Here is an 18,750-nt window from a genome sequence, read left to right as displayed (position 1 = left end):
GTCAGTGGTAAATATTTCATTTCCCTCTCTAGCAAGTCCCACTCCTATTAAGTTTCTTGAACTTTCAGGAATGTTCTAATCATTTTCAGGCATGCACACAAATACGCATACATTCATAACCATATATAATAAAATCATTCCATATATACTTTTCTGCAACTTGCCTTTTCTCAATTAAATAAAATTTGTCTGTTTTTCTAACCAGCATGTATAGATTAACTACATCCTTTTTAAAAATTGCATAGTATTCTGTTGAATGGATATACCATAATTTATGTAACAAGTTCCCTATTGATGGACAGGTAATTTCCAGGTTTTTTTTTTCTATTAGTGGTGCAGTGAATGTGTTTGTACATTTTTCTATGCATACCTGCACAGATCTGTAGGAGAAATTCCTAACAGTGACATTACTAGGCCAGAGATTATGTACATTTTACATTTTGTTAACTGCTAAATTGTCCTCCTAAGAGTTTGCACCAGTTATACTCTTTCCAACAGTGAGTTTGAGTGTCTATTTCTCCAATTCTTGGCCAACCAAAGGTTGTTAAACTTTTTCATCTTCACCAATTTGATCGATTAAAAAAACAATTGTTTTCTTACTTTTACCCATCCCTTCTCCATTTTTCTGCCTGTGGGTAATTACATATCCTTTAAATCCCAGATTAAAAGTCCATCCCCTTCACAGATCCTCCCTATCAAATTTTCCCCTCAGTAAGCATCTACAGCTTTTATTTTATATAGTTCCTATATTGTTTTGAATTTTAGTGACTGGCCTCCACGTTTTATTCCTCTGACCACTGTAGTTTGCAAATTCCTTGGAAGTAAGGACCTTACTTACTTCCAATAAGAAACAATGAATGTACAGCTAAACGAGAATTTTAGAGATCATATTAACCTAGCCTCTCATTTTTATAACAGGAGTATGAAGCATTTGCAGAATGTGTTCTCGTTCAAAGGCCTTTCCTAGACATTCAATTAATTACATGAAATCCTCACATTAAGCTTGTAAGGGAAACATCGTTATCCCGTTTTACAGATGAGGAAACTAAGCTCCAGATGATTTCCTGAGAAAAGTGGTTTACTCAGAGCAGGTCCAAGCCCAGAACCCAGCGTCCTGGCTCCATTCACTCTCCTTCCACTATATCCCAGCTGCCTCTCGTTTCCCTCACGCACCGAGCTGCACTATCAATATTGGGTGAATGAAATGACTCAAAAAAATTGTCAGGCGTTGACAGCAGCTTAAATATCCATAGGTAAATAAAGCAAACGTTCGGACGACCGGGAATGCACACCTCTCCACACATCTTTTGCCCTTCTTTCTGGGGCCGTCAGCAGCTTTCGCCGCAGCGATCGCCTCCCGACAGGAGCAGGAGGAGCGCCGGCTCCCGAGGGAAACACGGCTGCGCGCGGCCCCTTTAAGGCTGCGGGCGGCGCGTGCCCGCAGTCCTTTCAAATGGACCAATAAGAGGGCGAGGGGCGGTCCGGCGAGAACCAATAAACGACGAGGACACTGCGGGGTGTGCGGCGGCCCAAGCGGTTTCAAACGGCTTAGAGCAGGCCCCTCGGTTCTGACCCGGCGGAGGTGAGTGGGCGGCGGGCCCGACCCACCCGCCGAGGCCCGCGGATTCGGGCGTCGCGCGCGCGGAGGGGCTCTGAACCCCGGGCTTGGGCCTCCGCGGACGCGCGCCTCCCTCGCCCGGCGGACCCGGCGGGTGTGAGGCGGCGGAGCGGGGCGGAGGCCGGGGCGCCGGCGGCCGGGAGGGCGGGGGGCGTGGGCGCTCGTGTGCGGCGGAGGCCAGGGCTGGGACCCCGGTGGCCGGAGGCGCCGCCGCGAGGTGCGGGCAGCCGCGTCCGGGGGCCGCGGGCGGCGCAGGGCCGCGCCCGGCGGCTGAGCGTGTTCCGGTCCCGGGGCGGGGGCCGTGAGAGCCGGCCTCGCTCCAGTGCCCCTCGCGTAATTGTCAAATGAATGAATGAGTGAAGCGGGGCCCGTGAGGGCTGTGGTGGCTGTGAAGGGCCTGGTCGCCTGAGAGCGTGACAAGGACCGCGGTACCGGGGCCTGCCGGCGCACCTGTGTCCCTACCGGCTTGCAGCGATTTTAACGATTCGAATCACACCGCTCCGCCCTTGCGCCTGGCTTTCTCTCTTCAAAGGCGTCGGTAGAGTTCAGGTATCCTTCCAGCTCTGGAGGTTTGGGAGACCAGTATAATAGCCAGCAAGTGAAGCAGGGCTTGCTCCTTTAAGCTGGAGGCTCGGTAAACTAGATTCTTACTTTGTAAGCTCTTACCACTCTTTGGCTGTTGAGATAACTACCCTGCATTCGTGGTAATTGTCAGGCAGAATTTAAATGCATCCCGTTTTGTTTCTGGGACAGAAAAGGATGAAAGTGATGTTGCCAGAGTGGCTACTGTGTGTTAGGAAATATATTCGTGTTGATGAATCTTTAACAATGAGTTTTTCATTCAGCATCAATAGAGGGTAAAGTGGTTTTTGCAGAACTTGCCCCAAATTTATGCATGGTTCTGATTTAATTCTCATGGGAACCAAGGCATCAAATCTTGGCCCAGAAATGCTGCCTGTCTTATTTTATGCATAATTATAGTAATTGAAAACTCATTTTTAGAGAGGTGAACTACTCCTTTCTCCTTCATCACACCAAAAAGTCCTTCTTTGACCTAAAGAGCCCATAAATTAAGCCAACAGTCTTTTGAAACTTTTAAGAGATCCTGAAAGATTGAGACTTTCCTTAAGTGACTGGATGAACCATAATGTTTTTATAAAATTTAATGATATAGAGAAAGGTGAAATCAATTAATTTTGCCAGCATAAATTAAACCTAGTTGGCAAACTCACGGGATAAAAAGTTTACACAAGTTTTTAAAGCCTGTTCGCTCAGGCAATGGCAAGCAAAGGTATTCTATAGCAATTAATATACCTTATACTTTATTACTTTTAAAGTTTTGATCGTCAACTTTGAATTATGAACAGTAGTATAGCCCTCTACAACTGGCAGCTCAATTTTAGCAGCAGAGTTTTAATTGCAATAAATTTGAGAACCTTAATATTATGAATACTGTTCCAGGTTTTGGAGAGACAATTAAAAATAGTAAACATCTTTAACAATGCCTTATAGGATATTGTTAAAAATTTTGATGGGGAGTGAAAACTTTTCTTTATATTGGCATAAAGCCAGGCTCTCTCACGCTCCTTTGACTTAATGGAGTCTCATTCATTCACTCAACACATATTGAGATTGATGCCTACTGTGTGTTAAACATTGTTCTGGATTCTAGGAATACACTGGTGAACCAGAAAAAGACAAAGCCCCTGACCTAAGAGAGTTTGACAATTTTATCTCTCAAACAATTTGCTGTAGCAAATTGTAGTTTCTGTAATCCCTGCAGCCCAACTCTAGTCCTTGAACAAAATAAATGCTGAAATACTTTACTAGCAGTAGCGAACATTTATTGAATACTCACTGGGTGCCACATATTGTCTTTTTTTAATCTTCACAGTTTTTTACAGATGAGGAAACTTAGTCTTAGAAAGGTTATGCAACTTGCTCAAAATCATAGACCTGATGGAACCTGAATTTCTACCCAAAGTAGTTATGTCTTCAAGGCCTTTGCTCTTAACCTGTGGTTGTACTATATGAAGTAATGGGATCTGTTAGGGAGAATGCAGGAGCAATTTCTGGGTAGAATCACCCCTGTTTTTTATACCTCTTATCAGAGATGTGATGAAATATGAATGGTAGACATGGTGGTTTTAGAAGGAAGATGAAGCAGTTCAAAATATGCTCTTTACAATGTGGGAGAGGGGACATCTGTGACGGGGCAGGGGGGTTGCGAAGGGGGAGCATAAAATTAGGATGTTGATCTCATTATCATTGATGGATTCCTGGTGGTCAGGTTTGGGGAGATTTGAGATTCTTAGGTGATTCTTGTAGTCTTCCCTATAGAGTTCAGAGTGTGTCACTTAGCTCATTCCTCTCAGGGCGGTTGCCCTGCGTACTTGATAAGTCTCAAACACGTTAAACTTATTCTTTTGGCCTTTGGGTTTGTTGTTCTCTGCCTGGAACTTCCCGCCCTGCTCTACCCCTTACGTCAAGCCTGCCTTTGTATCAGGCTCCACTCGGGTCTCAACTCAAATGTCATCTCCTTAAAGAGGCATTTTCTAAGCTCCCAGGTAGAGTAGCCTTCTTGACCACTTTACCTCACTTTCCTTTTTATTTACTTCATAGCATTTATTGCTATCTGATAGGTCATTTGTTGTTTGTTTTTATATTGTCTGATTTCCTCACAGAAATGAAAGCAGAGCACAGATTTTTTTTCCTGTGAGGTTACCTCAGTCCCTCAAACAATGCTTGGAACAAAGAAGGTGGTCAAAAAATATTTGTTGGCCAAAACTGATACAGTCTTCTCTATGATAAAGTGGTAAAGACAGTATACGGTTACATGTCGCTTAACGATGGAGATGCGTTCTCAGAAATGCGTCATTAGGCGATTTCGTCGTTGTGTGAACATCATAGAATGTACTTACACAAACCTGGAAGATACAGCTTACTACACACCAAGGCTGTGTGGTACTTGGGACCACGTGCGGTCCATTGTTGACCGAAAGGTCGTCATGCGGTGCATGACTCTATAACCAACCAGTTGGCTGAGTTACTGTGTGTTTGGGTGTGAGCAGTATCTCAGCAGACTAATTTGGAAAGTCTTCAACTAAGAATCCTGGAAAAACGGTAGTTTTATGTTTCTGTTGGCTGGGAAGGAAGGTAAGTCTGGCTCTGCCCACCACCCTTTTTTTCCTTCAATTTTTGAAAGCTTTGAAATCTGTAGCAGTTTTTAGGGGTACTAGTTAAGTATATTGTAGGATGTCCCTCTTTTGGAATTTATCTGGTGTTCTTCTCATGATTAGACTGGAGTTATGAGGTTTGGGGAGGAAGATCACAGAAATAAAGTGCCATTTTCATCACATCATATCAAGGGTGCTATCAACATGATTTATGACTATTGATATTGACTTTGATCACCTGGCTGAAGTAGTGTTTGTCAGGTTTCTCCACTGTAAAGTTATTGTTTTTCCCCTTTTCCTTCTGTCCTCCTTGGAAGGAAGTAACTATGTGCAGCCTACACTTAAGGAGTGAGGAGTGATAGTCCCTGTCCTTTGTGGTGGGCTATCTACTTAATTTATTTGGATTTCTTCTGCATGGAAGATTGTCTCTTTCTCCACTTATTCATTTAGTCAAGTATTTATTTATATCAGTATAGACTGAAGGATATTTATATTATACTTTGAATTTTATTCCGATACTACTTTATTTTGTTGCTCAAATTGTTCCAGCTTTATCCATTGGGAGCTCTTTCACTTGGCTCCTGTGCCCCTTTAACATACCCACATCAGTGTGTGTGTGTGTGTGTGTGTGTGTGTGTTGCTTTATTTAATTATTTTTGAGCACTTTACTTTCTGGCACTACAGGATGCTCTAGGCTCATCTTGTATGTTTCTTGTCACAGTGCAAGAATTAGCCATTTCTCCAAGAAGCCCTGGTTATCGGAGAATGGTGTTAGAAACCAAGATCTGGGCATTAAGTGTTCTCATTGCTGTTGGGGTATCTTTTCTTTTAGGCCCTCTCAGGTAACAGAGCAAAGAAATATCTATGTGTATGCTAACTCATGTATATAGATGTATCTATAAATATTTCTCTATGTAGCCATCTGTATCTATATTCAGTTAATGTGAGTTCTTACTAATATCTCCAACTCTAATCTGTTCCACATAGGTCATTCTAGCCTCCTCCCCATGCTGATCTGTGAATTTCCACTTCAACAGTGAGAAACCTGGCTTCCACCGTCCACCATTCGTTCACTTAATTGTTCAGTTCCAGTATATATGTATAGCGATATCAGAATTATTAACCTGTACTCCCATGGGAAACAATTTTATCATCTAGAAGTACAATGCTTATGTACAGTTCCTTTTGCCTTTAGTCTTGCAGACTCCATTCATTTCCGAAGTTACCTAGGTCAGCTCCTTTTGCCCCACCCCCTTCAGCGAGGTCGTCTCACACATTTGTAATACAGTTAAATTCTCTTGCTACAGTCTGCATTCTTTTCTGGGATCCCCCAATGTCCTAAATGAATTTTTAAAATTAGCATACATTGAAGTTCACTCTTTATGTTGTAAAGTTGTATGGGTTTTGACAAATCCATAATGTCATATATCCACCATTACAGTAGCGTCAAAAATAGTTTCACTGCCCTAAAAGTCCCCTGTTCAAAAAAAGTACATTCTCCTTTTCATCCTTTCCTCCCTCCCCCATCCCCTGGCAACCACTGATCTTTTTACTGTCTCATAGTTTTTTGTTTTTTGTTTTTTTTTGAGGAAGATTAGCCCTGAGCTAACATCTGTTGCCAATCCTCCTCTTTTTGCTGAGGAAGACTGGCCACGAGCTAACATCCATGTCCATCTTCCTCTACTTCATATGTGGGATGCCTGCCCACAGCATGGCCTGACAAGCAGTGCGTAGATTCACACCAGGGATCCGAACCAGCGAACCCCGGGCCGCCAAAGCAGAATGTGCGAACCTCACCGCTGCGCCACCAGGCTGGCCCCTAGAGGAAACTTTTAAAAATAAACTTTTTATTTTATAATAATTTTAGATTTACAGAAAAGTTGTGAGATGACACATGGAATTCCTGTATACCTCTCACCCGGTTTCTCCTGTTGTTAACATTTTACATGGTGCATTTGTCAAAACTAAGAAACTAACACTAATGCATTACTTTTAACTAAACTCCAGATTCTGTTTAGATTTCTACGGTTTTTCTACTCATATTGCCTTTCTGTTTCAGGATCCAATCCAGAGTGATCTATTGCATATAGTTGTTGTCTATCTCTGTCTTCGCTAGTCTTTGATGGTTTCTCAGTCTTTCTTTGTCTTCATGACTTCGACAGTTTTGAGTACTAGTTCAATTATTTTGTACAATGTCGCTCCTTTTGGGTTTGTCTGATATTTTTCTCATTATTAGACAAGGGTTATGTGTTTTTGGAAAGAATGCCACAAATACCATGATTTCATTTCGAGGGATATGTGATAGCCACATGACATCACTGATGATGTCAACCTTGATCACTTGGTTAAGGTAGTTTTGCCAGGTTAAGTAGTAAAGTTATTATTTTTCCCTTTCTATACTTGTTCTTTGGAAGTGAGTCACTAAGTCTAGCCCACCCCCAAAGTGGGTGAAGGACTTTTAAGTTCCACTTCCCAGAGGAAAGAGTGTCTATATATATTATCTGATATTTTATAAGGAAGATTTGTCTCCCTCACTTATTTTTCTCTGTTCAACCATTTATATCAGTATGTGTATCTGTTCTGTACTTTGAGTTGTAATCTGACTCTGTTATTTGTTTCTTTGTTCAAATTGTTCCATGTTTGACCTTTGGGAGCTCTTTTGGATTGGCTTCTGTGTCCCTTTGACTTGCCCCCATCTTTTTTCCTTTGTGAGCATTTTCTCACTTTCTGGTACTACAAGATGCTCCAGGCTCATCTTATAGTTTCCCTGCCCCAACCCTAGACTCAGCCATTTCTCCAAGGAGACCTGGTTCCTTTTGTGGGACAGTGGTCTTTAGAGACCAAGATCTAGGTGCAAGCTGTGCTCGTTGCTGGAGTCATTATCCTGGGCTCTTTCAGTGGACAAAGCTAGGTAATATATGTATGTATACCAACCTGTGTATATGCACATAAATGTAATTGTTTCTATATCTTTACATCAGTATTTATATTAAGCTAAACATGAATTCATACGTGTTCTAAACAGATGTCCTCTTTGTGATTTCCTTTTTACTGAAATCTAACTTTTTTCTCCTGGTAACACTTTTTAAGTGCCATAAAAAACATTTTCCCTGACTTGATAATAGCAGTTGTTTGGTCCTTGCATATAATCTTTGTTTAAAGATGCATTCAAAGCATAAATTCGGACTGAGTTGGAATAATCATACATTTCTGGCATAGATATGATGTCAGATAAGCCATGGTGACCTTGTGTCTCTTCAAACATGATTTTTGTTATTTTATTGAGATAAGAAACCTACTTCTTTGATATCTTGAATATGTTTCTTAGAGATTTGTTATTACTTAAAGTGACAGCTCCTTTCTATAAAGATGAGAAAAAAGTTGACTAGTCTCAAGTGTTTGTTGAAATGAAATTCATTTCTTTAATGTGGATATCTTCTTTTCTTTTTTCAGTCATAAGACCTAAAATAGCATTTTATTTCTCTGAAAGTCAACTACCAGGAAATAAACCAAAAATATCTTTTCAGCAGCCTAAGTAGGTATCACAAATTTTATTGACTTCCTTCGAGTAGATCCTAACTCTCTTTATGCACAATGTCAGCCTGCTTGGTTCTTGAAATCAAGAGCTAAAATTAGAAAGGCAGCATGCTACAAGCTAACCAGAACTGTTAGCTTGATCACAAAGGTTGAGGAAGGAAAGCTACAAAATATAAAACATTAAAATTAAGAAAAAGCCACATTGGAACCATTTAGTTTTGGTGCAAGAGTCCCTCATACTTCTCTGGCAGTAGATATTGAAGGTATTGCTGCATTGATTGCTCAAATGGATTATCCTGAGAAATTTAAATGATCAACAGTATACTTTGTTTTATATGACGCGGAGGCATTTATATTTTCTTAGATTTATATGAAAAATAGTTACATAAAGTAATTATTGTTTCAGGGCTAGCCCTCTGAGATCTGGCAAACTTGGCTATCTAGAACATCTCATTCCCTAATCAGTTTTGCTGTTTTATTGCTTTTTTTCTTTTTTCTATTTACTTGCAGTGCTTGTTTTTATCATTTTACATCCTTATCCAGTTGCCGTATGAAGTCTCTCATTTCTAGATTTTAGGAATTTTTTCAGTACTATAATTCCACACTTTTGTTTTGGCCCTTTTTTTAATGTGGTACCTTCCTTTAAAACAAAAGCTCTCATGAGAACCTCCTAGTCTAGAACTAGTGTGACTGCTTCATTTGGGAGTAAAAATCAAATCCCATATCAGAAATCTCTGTGCAGTAAATAAAAACAGTTTTTTATACTTCAGAGCCCAGCTGCTTATTTTGAGCAATGTTTAATAAGGGAGATTCCTCCAAAGAAAATATGGACAGTCCCCTTGAGTATTATAAAATGGTATTTACTTGTTTAACTAATAGTAAATCTGCTTTCTGTAGGATAAAAAGGAATAGATTGCTTGTACATACAAAGAAGCAGTTTGTTTTAGACCAGAGAAGACTTGCTTTACTCGGTCCTAAGAGCGCTAAGCTAACTTAGGCCTTTCTTGGAACAGAGGGCTGAAATGCGGGTTTGTTTAAGTCTGAAGTCTGTCTAAAATCCCTGAATGACTCTGGGATGATGCTCATAATAATAGCACCGTAATTTGAGTGCTTGTATTTGCCAGGCAATCCGTTAGTACTGCTTCCTTGCATAAAGTCACTGGGTTTGTATGATCTGGCCATTTTCAGTCTGCCCCCCTGTCTCAGCCCGTGTTCGTCCACACAAGTTCTAGTTCTATTCTTTACTCCTGCCCAGCTCTTTCAGGCTTTCACACACATGTCTGTAACATTCTCTCTTGTCCCCACCCATTATGGCTTTGCCGGGCTAATCCCTCTTAATTTCCTTCAGTTCTCAGCCTAAATTATCACTTTCTCAGGGAAACCTTTCCTGACCCTCTAGTCTGGATTAGTTGCCTGTTACACCCTCATAGTACCTCCCCTCCCCCACTGTAATGCACAACCTGTACTCCGCACACAGCTGAGCGCCTAACAAGAGAGGAGCCTCAAATGATCTGACAAGTACAAGTGTACTTGTGGGGCAGGGGAATAATGTGGATGTTTGGGGGGTTCTTAACATGTATAAGGTAAAATTTCATTTAATCTTAATAACAATTAGTTAGATCACTTTAGGCAAATTACTTAACCTGTATGCCTCAGTTTCCTCTTCTGTAAAATGGGAATAATAATATCAACTTCAAAGTTATGAGAATTCAATGAGTTAGTACATGTGAAGCGCTTAGAATAGTGCCTGGCACATAGTGAATGCTCCAGAAGTGTGTATTAAATAAGGAACCACATGAAGATGGTACTGTTAGATGATGAAACTGAAGCTCAGCTAATGTGTGACAGAGAAAGTTTTAGAACTCAGATCTAACTCCAGAGCCCAACATGACAGGTTTAGATTGAGTTTAATCTTGACTAGAGCTCTCTACAGTGAGATTTACTGCAAGCAACTGTTCTGCCATTCTTTGTCAAAGTGAAAGATTCTAAAATTAAAACTACTCTCTTTTAATGGATTTTGGATCTTTTAATGAAAAAGTAGATAACTAAGAAAGCAGTGGCAAAAATCTTGCAGGATTTCAAATTCTATTAACTGAGCAGTTTTTCACTTTGAAAAAGAGTTTACTTCAGAAGTCCATTAAATATATTGTGTTTTCCTGGCACATCTGAAGTACACCTTCAGCATACAAAATTTTATTTATAAACACCTCAAGGAACACTTGTATTATATATTTAAGACTTCCATGATTTAATGAGATTGTACCATTTTAGGAATTATTTGAGTGCAAAGCACTCTCTGCTAGATGCTGGGGTAATAAATAAGACTCAGTTCCTTTTTTCAAAGGAGATGTGGTGCCCAAAAATGTGAAGGGAGAGTAGTGAGGCTTAGCTTATGGGATGAGTTAGACAGAACCAGCGTAAAGTTTCCAAGCTAGAATTTTAAAGTTTTAGAGTTTTTTAAAGCATTATGATACAATTATTGAAGCTTCTTGTTTGAGGGGCGAGGGAGGGGGTGAGTCATGGCTAGCATTAAAGTGAAAAGTAAAAGTTCTTCAGCCAGCCCCTTAGACAAACTTCTTAGAAGTAGCCATGATTAATAGTTTTCTATGGATCCTTCCAGAAAATTTTTATGTGCATTCAAACATGTACAATGCTGTTAGTTTTCTATGGCTGCTGTTACAAATTACCAAAAATTTGCTGGCTTAGAACAACAGAAATTTATTTTCTCACAGTTTTGGAGGCCAGAAGTCCAAAATTTAGGATGAGTCTTTTTTTTTTTTTTTGAGGAAGCTTAGCCCTGAGCTAACTGCCGCCAATCCTCCTCTTTTCGCTGAGGAAGACTGGCCCTGAGCTAACATCTCTGCCCATCTTCCTCTACTTTAAATGCGGTACGCCTACCACAGCATGGTGTGCCAAGTGGTGCCATGTCTGCACCCGGGATCCGAACCAGCAAACCTCAGGCTGCTGAAGCGGAACGTGCACACTTAACCACTGCACCACCGGGCCGGCTCCTAGGATGAGTCTTAAGGGGGTGAAAATCAGGGCAGGGCCACACTCCTCCAGAGGCTGAAGGGGAGAATCCCTGTCTTGCCTCTTCCAGTCTCTGGTGGCTGTTGACATTCCTTGGCTTGTTGTCACATCACTCCAGCCTCTTCTGATCTTGCTCTCCTCTGTCTTCACATTGCCTTCTCCTCAGTGTGTGTCACATTTCCCTCTGTTTCCCTCTTACGAGGATACAGGTGATTGCATTTAGAGCCCACCCAGATCATCCCAGATGATCTCCCCATCTCAGGATTAATTTAATCACATCTGCAAAGACCCTTTTTTCCAAATAAAGTAACATTTACAGGCTCCAGGGATTACAACCTGCTATCTTTGGGGATCATTATCAGCCTACCACAAATGTTTATGTCCCTCTTTGTATATTTTTACTAAACAGAAAAAAGGAATTAAACTTCATATTACTGTCTTTCTAATTTCTTTTTAAAACTTAATAATGGATTTTTTCCACATCAGTATTGAAATGTTTACTTTAGGCTTCTTCATCTTTTTTTTTTTTTTTTAAGATTGGCTCCTGATCTAACTTCTGCTGCCAATCTTTTTTTTCCCCTTCTCCTCCCCAAAGCCCCCTAGTACATAGTTGTATACTTCAGTTGTGGGTCCTTCTAGTTGTGCTATGTGGGACACCACTTCAGCATGGCTTGACGAGCAGTGCCCTGTCCACGCCCAGGATCCAAACTGGTCAAACCCTGGGCTGCCAAAGCTGAGCGCGTGAACTTAACAACGCGGCCGTGGGGCCGGCCCCCTTCTTCATTGTTTTTTTTCTCTTTACCTGCAGAGCATTTGTGTCACTTTTTTTTAAAATTATGGTGAAAAAAAACCCGACATAACTTAAAAATTACCATCTTAACCATTTTTAATTAAGTACATTCATTGTTGTGAAACACATCTCCAGAAGTTCTTCATCTTGCAAATCTGAAACTCTGTATCCATTAAACAGCTCCCCTTTTCCCCCCTCCCTAGTCCATTATAAACTATGCTTCTACTTTGTTTCTATGAATTTTACTAGTTTAGATACCTCATATAAGTGGAGTCATACAATATTTGTCTTTTTGTGACTGACTTATTTCACTTAGTGTAGTGTCCTCAAAGTTCATCCATATTGTAGCAAGTGACAGGATTTCTTTCCTTTTTTTTTTTTTAAAGATTTTATTTTATTCCTTTTTCTCCCCAAAGCCCCCCAGTACATAGTTGTATATTCTTCGTTGTGGGTCCTTCTAGTTGTGGCATGTGGGACGCTGCCTCAGCGTGGTTTGATGAGCAGTGCCATGTCCGCACCCAGGATTCGAACCAACGAAACACTGGGCCGCCTGCAGCGGAGCGCGCGAACTTAACCACTCGGCCACGGGGCCAGCCCCATTTCTTTCCTTTTTAAGGCTAATAACCCATTGTATGCGTATACCACATTTTGTTTATCCCTTCATCCTTTGATGGACATTTGGATTGCTTCTACCTCTTGGCTATTGTGAATAGTGCTGCTTTAAACATGGGTGTACAAATCTCTTTGAGACCAGTTTTCAATTCTTTTGGATATCTATATACTCAGAAGTGGGATAGCTGGATCATATGGTAATATGGTACTCTATTTTTAATTTTTTAAACAACCTCCATACTGTTTTCCATAGCAGTTGCACCATTTTACTATCCTACCAACTGCATGAAGATTCCAGTTTCTCTACATTCTCGCCAATGTTTGTTATTTTCTGGCTTTCTGATCTTTTGGGGTTTTTTGATAGTAATCATCTTAGTGGGTGTGAGGTGATATTGCATTGTGGTTTTCATTTGCAGTTCTCTGATTAGTGATGTTGAGCATCTTTTTGTATGGCCATTTGTATATCATCTTTGGAGAAATATCTATTCAAGTCTTTTGCCCACTTTTTAATTGGGTTATTTGGGTTTTTGCTTTTGTAGGAGTTCTTTGTATTGTCTTGAGTATTAACACCTTATCAAATATATGATTTGCAAATATTTTCTTCCATTCTGTAGGTTTCCTTTTTATTCTGTTGTGTCTTTTAATGCACAAACGTTTTCAACGTTGATGTAATTCCATTTGTCTGTTTTGCTTTTCTTGCCTGTGCTTTTGGCATCATATCTAAGGAGTTATTGCCCATTCCAATGTAATGAAGCTTTTCCTCTATGTTTTCTTCTAGGAGTTTTATAGTTGTAGATCTTACGTTTAGGTCTTGAATCATTTTCAGTTAATTTTTGAATATGGTGTAAGATAAGGATCCAACTTCATTCTTTTGCTTGTGGATATCCAGTTTTCCCAACACTGTTGAAGAGACTGTCCTTACCTCATTGAGTGGTCTTTGCACCCTTGTCAAAGATAATTTGATACGGAGAGTGTTAAATCTTGTCAAATGCTTTATACTGGTCAATTGAGATGATCATGTGGGTTTTGTCCTTCATTCTTTTAATGAAGGACAATGTCATGGTGTACTACTTTGATTGACTTTGGTATGTTGAACCATCCTTGCATCCCAGAAATAAATCCCACTTGATTGTGGTGTATGATCCTTTTAATATGCTGTTGGATTCAGGTTGCTAGTATTTTGTTGAGGATTTTTGCATCAGTATTTATCAGTGATATTGGTCTGTAGTTTTTTTCTATTTGGTATCAGGGTAAATCTGGCCTCATAGAATGAGCTTGGAAGTATTCCTTCCTCTTCAATTTTTTGGAAGAGTTTCCAGAGCATTAGTGTTAATTCTCCTTTAAATGTTTGGTAGAATTCTCCAGTGAAGCCATCTGTCCTGGGCTTTTAATGTATCACTTTTAAATTCCTTTCCAGTGAATGTTCAGCTGGGTGTGGTGCCCTGAGTACAGACTATAGGAAGGCCTGCTCTAAATGTGATATTTCTTGGTGCCATGAATTGTGCTAGATATGACTAGATGACTCAGAAACTCTCCTTCTCATTCTATATGTATGGAGAAGGAAATACAATTCGTATTTCTGACTTTTTGAATCAGTGTTTTTACCTTTTGCCATATTACTTTCTTTGCCAGGCATAAGAGGCTGATAATTAAAATTCTGCTTTTTGAGTGGCTTGTGTGAATCCCTACTTTTTGACCTGGGGACAAAATATATTCTACCAGGGTTAGAGTGCCTGAAAAAGGAAAATGATGGTAGAGCCTACATGTATGCAAACTGTGGTTTTGGATTGTCTGTGATACTAGCATAGAGCAAACTACCGTTCCTTTGTAGTAATTTAACCAAGGGCCAAAGAGAATGGGGCTGTGAGATTTTTGCCACTGAAGTAGAAGCACTTTCCAAACATTTCACGTTAGCTGCAGATGTCTGAGTACTTAAGAACTTGGAATGTTTATTATATATAAATAGTTGTGGAGTACTGTTTCATAAAACTTTTGAGGTGGGAGAGTTATTAATACAAACTCCTTGTTTTATGCATGAGAACACCGAAGCCCCCAAAGATTAAATGACTTCTCTGAGGTTTCACAACTAGTTAATGGCAGAGCAGGGATTTGGGGATGTAAATTTTCGTCTTTCTGTCCCAGTGATCTTCTCAGATTTTTTTTTAAAAAAGTGCCTTCTTACACTTCTGCTTGACACTATAGTATGTAACTCCCCCCAGCCCCACCCAGGAATATTAGCCCTGAGCTAATATGGACACCTGATCCTCCTCTTGTTGCTGAGGAAGATTGGCCCTGAGCTAACACCTGTGCCCATCTTCCTCTATTTTATGTGTGGGACACTTGCCACAGCATGGCTTGATAAGCAGTGCGTAGGTTCCCACCTGGGATCTGAACCGGTGAACCCAGGGCTGCAGAAGTGGAGCGCACGAAATTAACTGCTGCGCCACCGGGCCAGCCCCAGTATGTAACTTTTTAAATTATAAGATCCTACTAGCTAGAGGCAGGGGGTATTTTTTTCCTTTAATTTTTAAACTCATGGAATATTTAATATATTTTTAAAATAATAAATTATCTATGCTATAAATTTTAAAAAGGACACACCCATGTTCCTACCACTCAGTTTAAGATAGAACATTACCAATATCGTGTGCAACCTTCCTTGATTACATCCGAGTTTATATTCTCTGCCCTTTCTACTATGCTGAGTTTTCAGTATATCCTCCTTTTACTTGTCTTTTTGATTTAACCACAAGTATCTGTATTCCTAAACAGTATATCGTTTGGGTTTGTGTAATCATACTGTGTGTTCTTCAGTAACTGGATATTTTTCTTGCAGCATGGTTTGTGAAATTCATCCCAGTTTTTGTTAATAGCTGTCTTCATTTGTTTTCACTCTGTATAATATCTTCTTTGTGAATATAACACAGCTTGTTTAGTCGTTCTCCTGTCAATGGGTTTTTTTTAACTGATATGTAATTCACATACCATAAAATTTGTTCTTTTAGAGTATACATAGAATTCAGTGGCTGTTTAACATAGTCACAAAGTTGTGCGACCATCACCACTATCTAATTCTGGAACATTTTCATTACCCTAAAAAGAGACCTCATACCCAGTAAGTCACTCCCATTCCCCCTTTCTTCTTCTTTACCCTCAGCCCCTGGAAACTACTACTCTACTTTCTGTCTCTGTAGATTTGCCTAACCTGGGCATTTCATACCAGTGGAATCATATAACATATGGCCTTTTGTGTCTGGCTTCTTTCAGAGACTTAGCATAGTGTTTTCAAGGTTAACCCATGTTATAGCATGTATCAGTACTTCATTCCTTTTTATGGCTGAATAATATTCCGTTGTATGCATATACTACATTTTGTTTACCCATTCATCAATTGATGGGTTTGGGGGTTGTTTCCACTTTCGGGCTATTATGAATAATGCTGCTGTTAACATTTATGTATAAGTTTTTGTGTGGACATATGCTTTCAATTCTCTTGGGAATGGGTTGTTAATATCAAATATTTTCCAAAATGGATGTACCAATTTACATGCCCCCAACAATGTACAAAAATTCTGGACCCCCTTTTTAAAAGAAGTTTTTGTAATATTGGAATGGTATTTATAATAAGTTTCTTAATATTTTCTTGTAAGCTTCTGTTTGCTTCCTAATCAAGAGAATTATACTTTTGATAAAAGAAGTTTAAAATGACTTGCTATATAAAGAGATTGTTGAGAAATTTTATTTAGACTGTGAAAAAACTCATCTGAATGTGGGAAAACCAGTCTGACAGATGTGTATGCATGTTTTGGTTCTACTTACTAGGAATACTTTTTGTTTATCCTTATAGCTTGTTGATCCAGACAAAATGACCAGATTTGACTACTCTTGGATGGGATTTGAAAGAGTAATTTTCATTGATATTTCCCTTTGAAAGTGTTATATAAAGTAGCATCTAAGATTCATACCAAATGACCAATGACTGGTTTGTAAAAAGAAGACTACATTACAAACCAATAATACTAAGTTGCAGATAGAACTGGCTTTAATTCCTAGGTATAAAAATACAGATCTATACTGGCAATTAGTACTAAGTAATCCAGTTACTCTTATACATTACTTGAACTCTTGCGCAGTGCTAGTGGGCAGTTCAAAATCGGACTATTCTAGTCTGATTTGTGGCAGCCTTAACCTAGAATTTTCTAAGACCATCAGCATAAGGGTAACCTGGGTCTGCTCCCTAGTAGAGCAGTCTTCATGCCTGTTCTTTGGACTCTAAATTTCCACTTGAACCCCTGTTCAGGATTGCAGATGTTAGGGCACTTATAAATGGTCTTTAGCTTCACTAAATTGATTCCCATACTGGTCTGGTGGTGGCTTAAGGCTTTAGTAAGGTGTATTTATTCATCTAGGTTAGATAGAGGAATACAGGCTTAGTAACCACATAAATCTCTTTCCTGGCAGTATGAAGGAGACACAAAATGCAGTCAAAACTTGTAAGCTGAGATTGAAGAAAAATTCCTCCTGTGAAAAGAAAATTAAAACTCATTGATGACCTATGGAGAGCTTGGAGATCATTACTTAACTCCCTGAGATATTAATCCAGTTTTTGCTACATTTTTTTTCAAGAACTCTTCATATTAAATTAGATAATTGTGCATCCCAGCTTGTATTTGCATGCAAGATTTTTATCTACATAGACTTGTAGTGAATTCTTGGCCACTCTTTGAAAGATCGCATTTTACTCACAAGAAGGAGAATATTATTTCTCTGTTTTGCCTCCTATTACCTCCTACCCATCTTCTATCATTGTCTGGAATTCCTCTGTTGTAGAGAACAGAAGGAAGTCAGTGACAGGGTGAGGTGAAGCAATGCAGGCTGCCAGAATTCTTTTCTGGGCCTTTGAGTTGCCATTTGAAGAACACTACCCACTCAGGTTAATGGAATGAGCTGCTTACATAATGGGGGCTATATATTTACCTTGATGCTTTGGCTATTTCCTGCAGCAATTTTTTTTGCCCCTGGAGGAGGGATTAGGATTGTAATAGTAGAAACTGGTCATCTCCTTTGTTTCTGGAATATTACCTGTGTTGCCACCAAAAAAGAGTTCCACGCATCTGCGGTGGAGTCTTCCTAGTTGGTCCTTCATTTGCCTCATGGCTTGGCAACCCTGTGGGCTGGAAGGAGCGCCCTGCTCCCTGCAGACCTCTGGGCCAAGGTCCGCCGCGGTTCAGCGGAGGCCCCTTTAAGCCGTCAGTGTGTGCGAACCAGGCCGAGGCGGGGCGGGCACTCTGACGGTGAGCTCTGGGCCCCGCCCCCGGAGGAGGCGTTTCCAGGCGGCGCAATGCCGCCGCCCGCCAGCCTAGGATTCCTGCTGATTCTGCTCGGATCGTAGGGCCCGCGACCTCTCCCTGCCTGGGGAGCGTAAGTGTCAAATTGCAGGCGAGGGTCGAGCATCCCGTGCCCATGCCGGAAGTCCTGGTGGACGGTACAGGGGACTTTCCTGGCCTATCAGAGACTAAGGCTGCGAAAGAGCGTAAACAATGCCGGGTGCAGTGAGCTAAAGCCTGGGGCATCTGCTCTACTTCTGGGTGGTGACAGCGGCCCTAGAGGGTGCTTGTTTAGAGATGCAGTGGTTGAGCGGTGCGGTGCCCACGATCTGGCTTTGTCCCAGCCTGGTTCCAGCCTGGGGTGAGGAGAGGATTGCTTTTACCAGAGTATAACCCAGTTGAGCTGGATGGGTGGAGCTGGATCTAGTGCCCTGGGCCTTAGGTCCTTAGCCTGGGGTTTGGAGACCTGGGTAGCTTTGGGATGAGTAAGCAGTAAGTTTTCAGCTACCTTGGTACAGTTGAGCAGCACCTCTCCGAGTTGACCTGATTCACAGCCGGGTTTAGCTTTTCATCTCCCCAGAGGCCTGTGTTGGTGTCGGGTCTCCCTTTTGGAGACATTGACAGTGACCAGCTATTAGGGAGAGTCCAGTTAACCTTCTT

The 18,750-nt window shown here is 40.6% G+C and overlaps 1 protein-coding gene across 3 annotated transcripts in view; it reads left to right on the top strand.

The window, feature by feature from the left end:
• Positions 1-1,468: 1,468 nt before the first annotated feature.
• The window catches only part of CKAP5 (cytoskeleton associated protein 5), a 94,785-nt gene continuing 77,503 nt past the window's right edge, over positions 1,469-18,750 (top strand). Inside the window, exon 1 of one of the 3 annotated variants that reach the window (XM_070487604.1) lies at positions 1,469-1,582. The gene's annotated coding sequence lies outside the window, so the exon portion shown is untranslated. Of the gene's footprint in view, positions 1,583-1,853; positions 2,168-18,051; positions 18,185-18,750 lie in introns of those variants that run through there. The other 2 variants (XM_070487606.1, XM_070487605.1) reach the window with 2 other exon arrangements.

This window comes from Equus asinus, chromosome 17, assembly GCF_041296235.1.
Source record: "Equus asinus isolate D_3611 breed Donkey chromosome 17, EquAss-T2T_v2, whole genome shotgun sequence".
Taxonomy (NCBI): Eukaryota; Metazoa; Chordata; class Mammalia; order Perissodactyla; family Equidae; genus Equus; species Equus asinus.
This window is presented reverse-complemented; position numbering and strand designations above follow the sequence as displayed.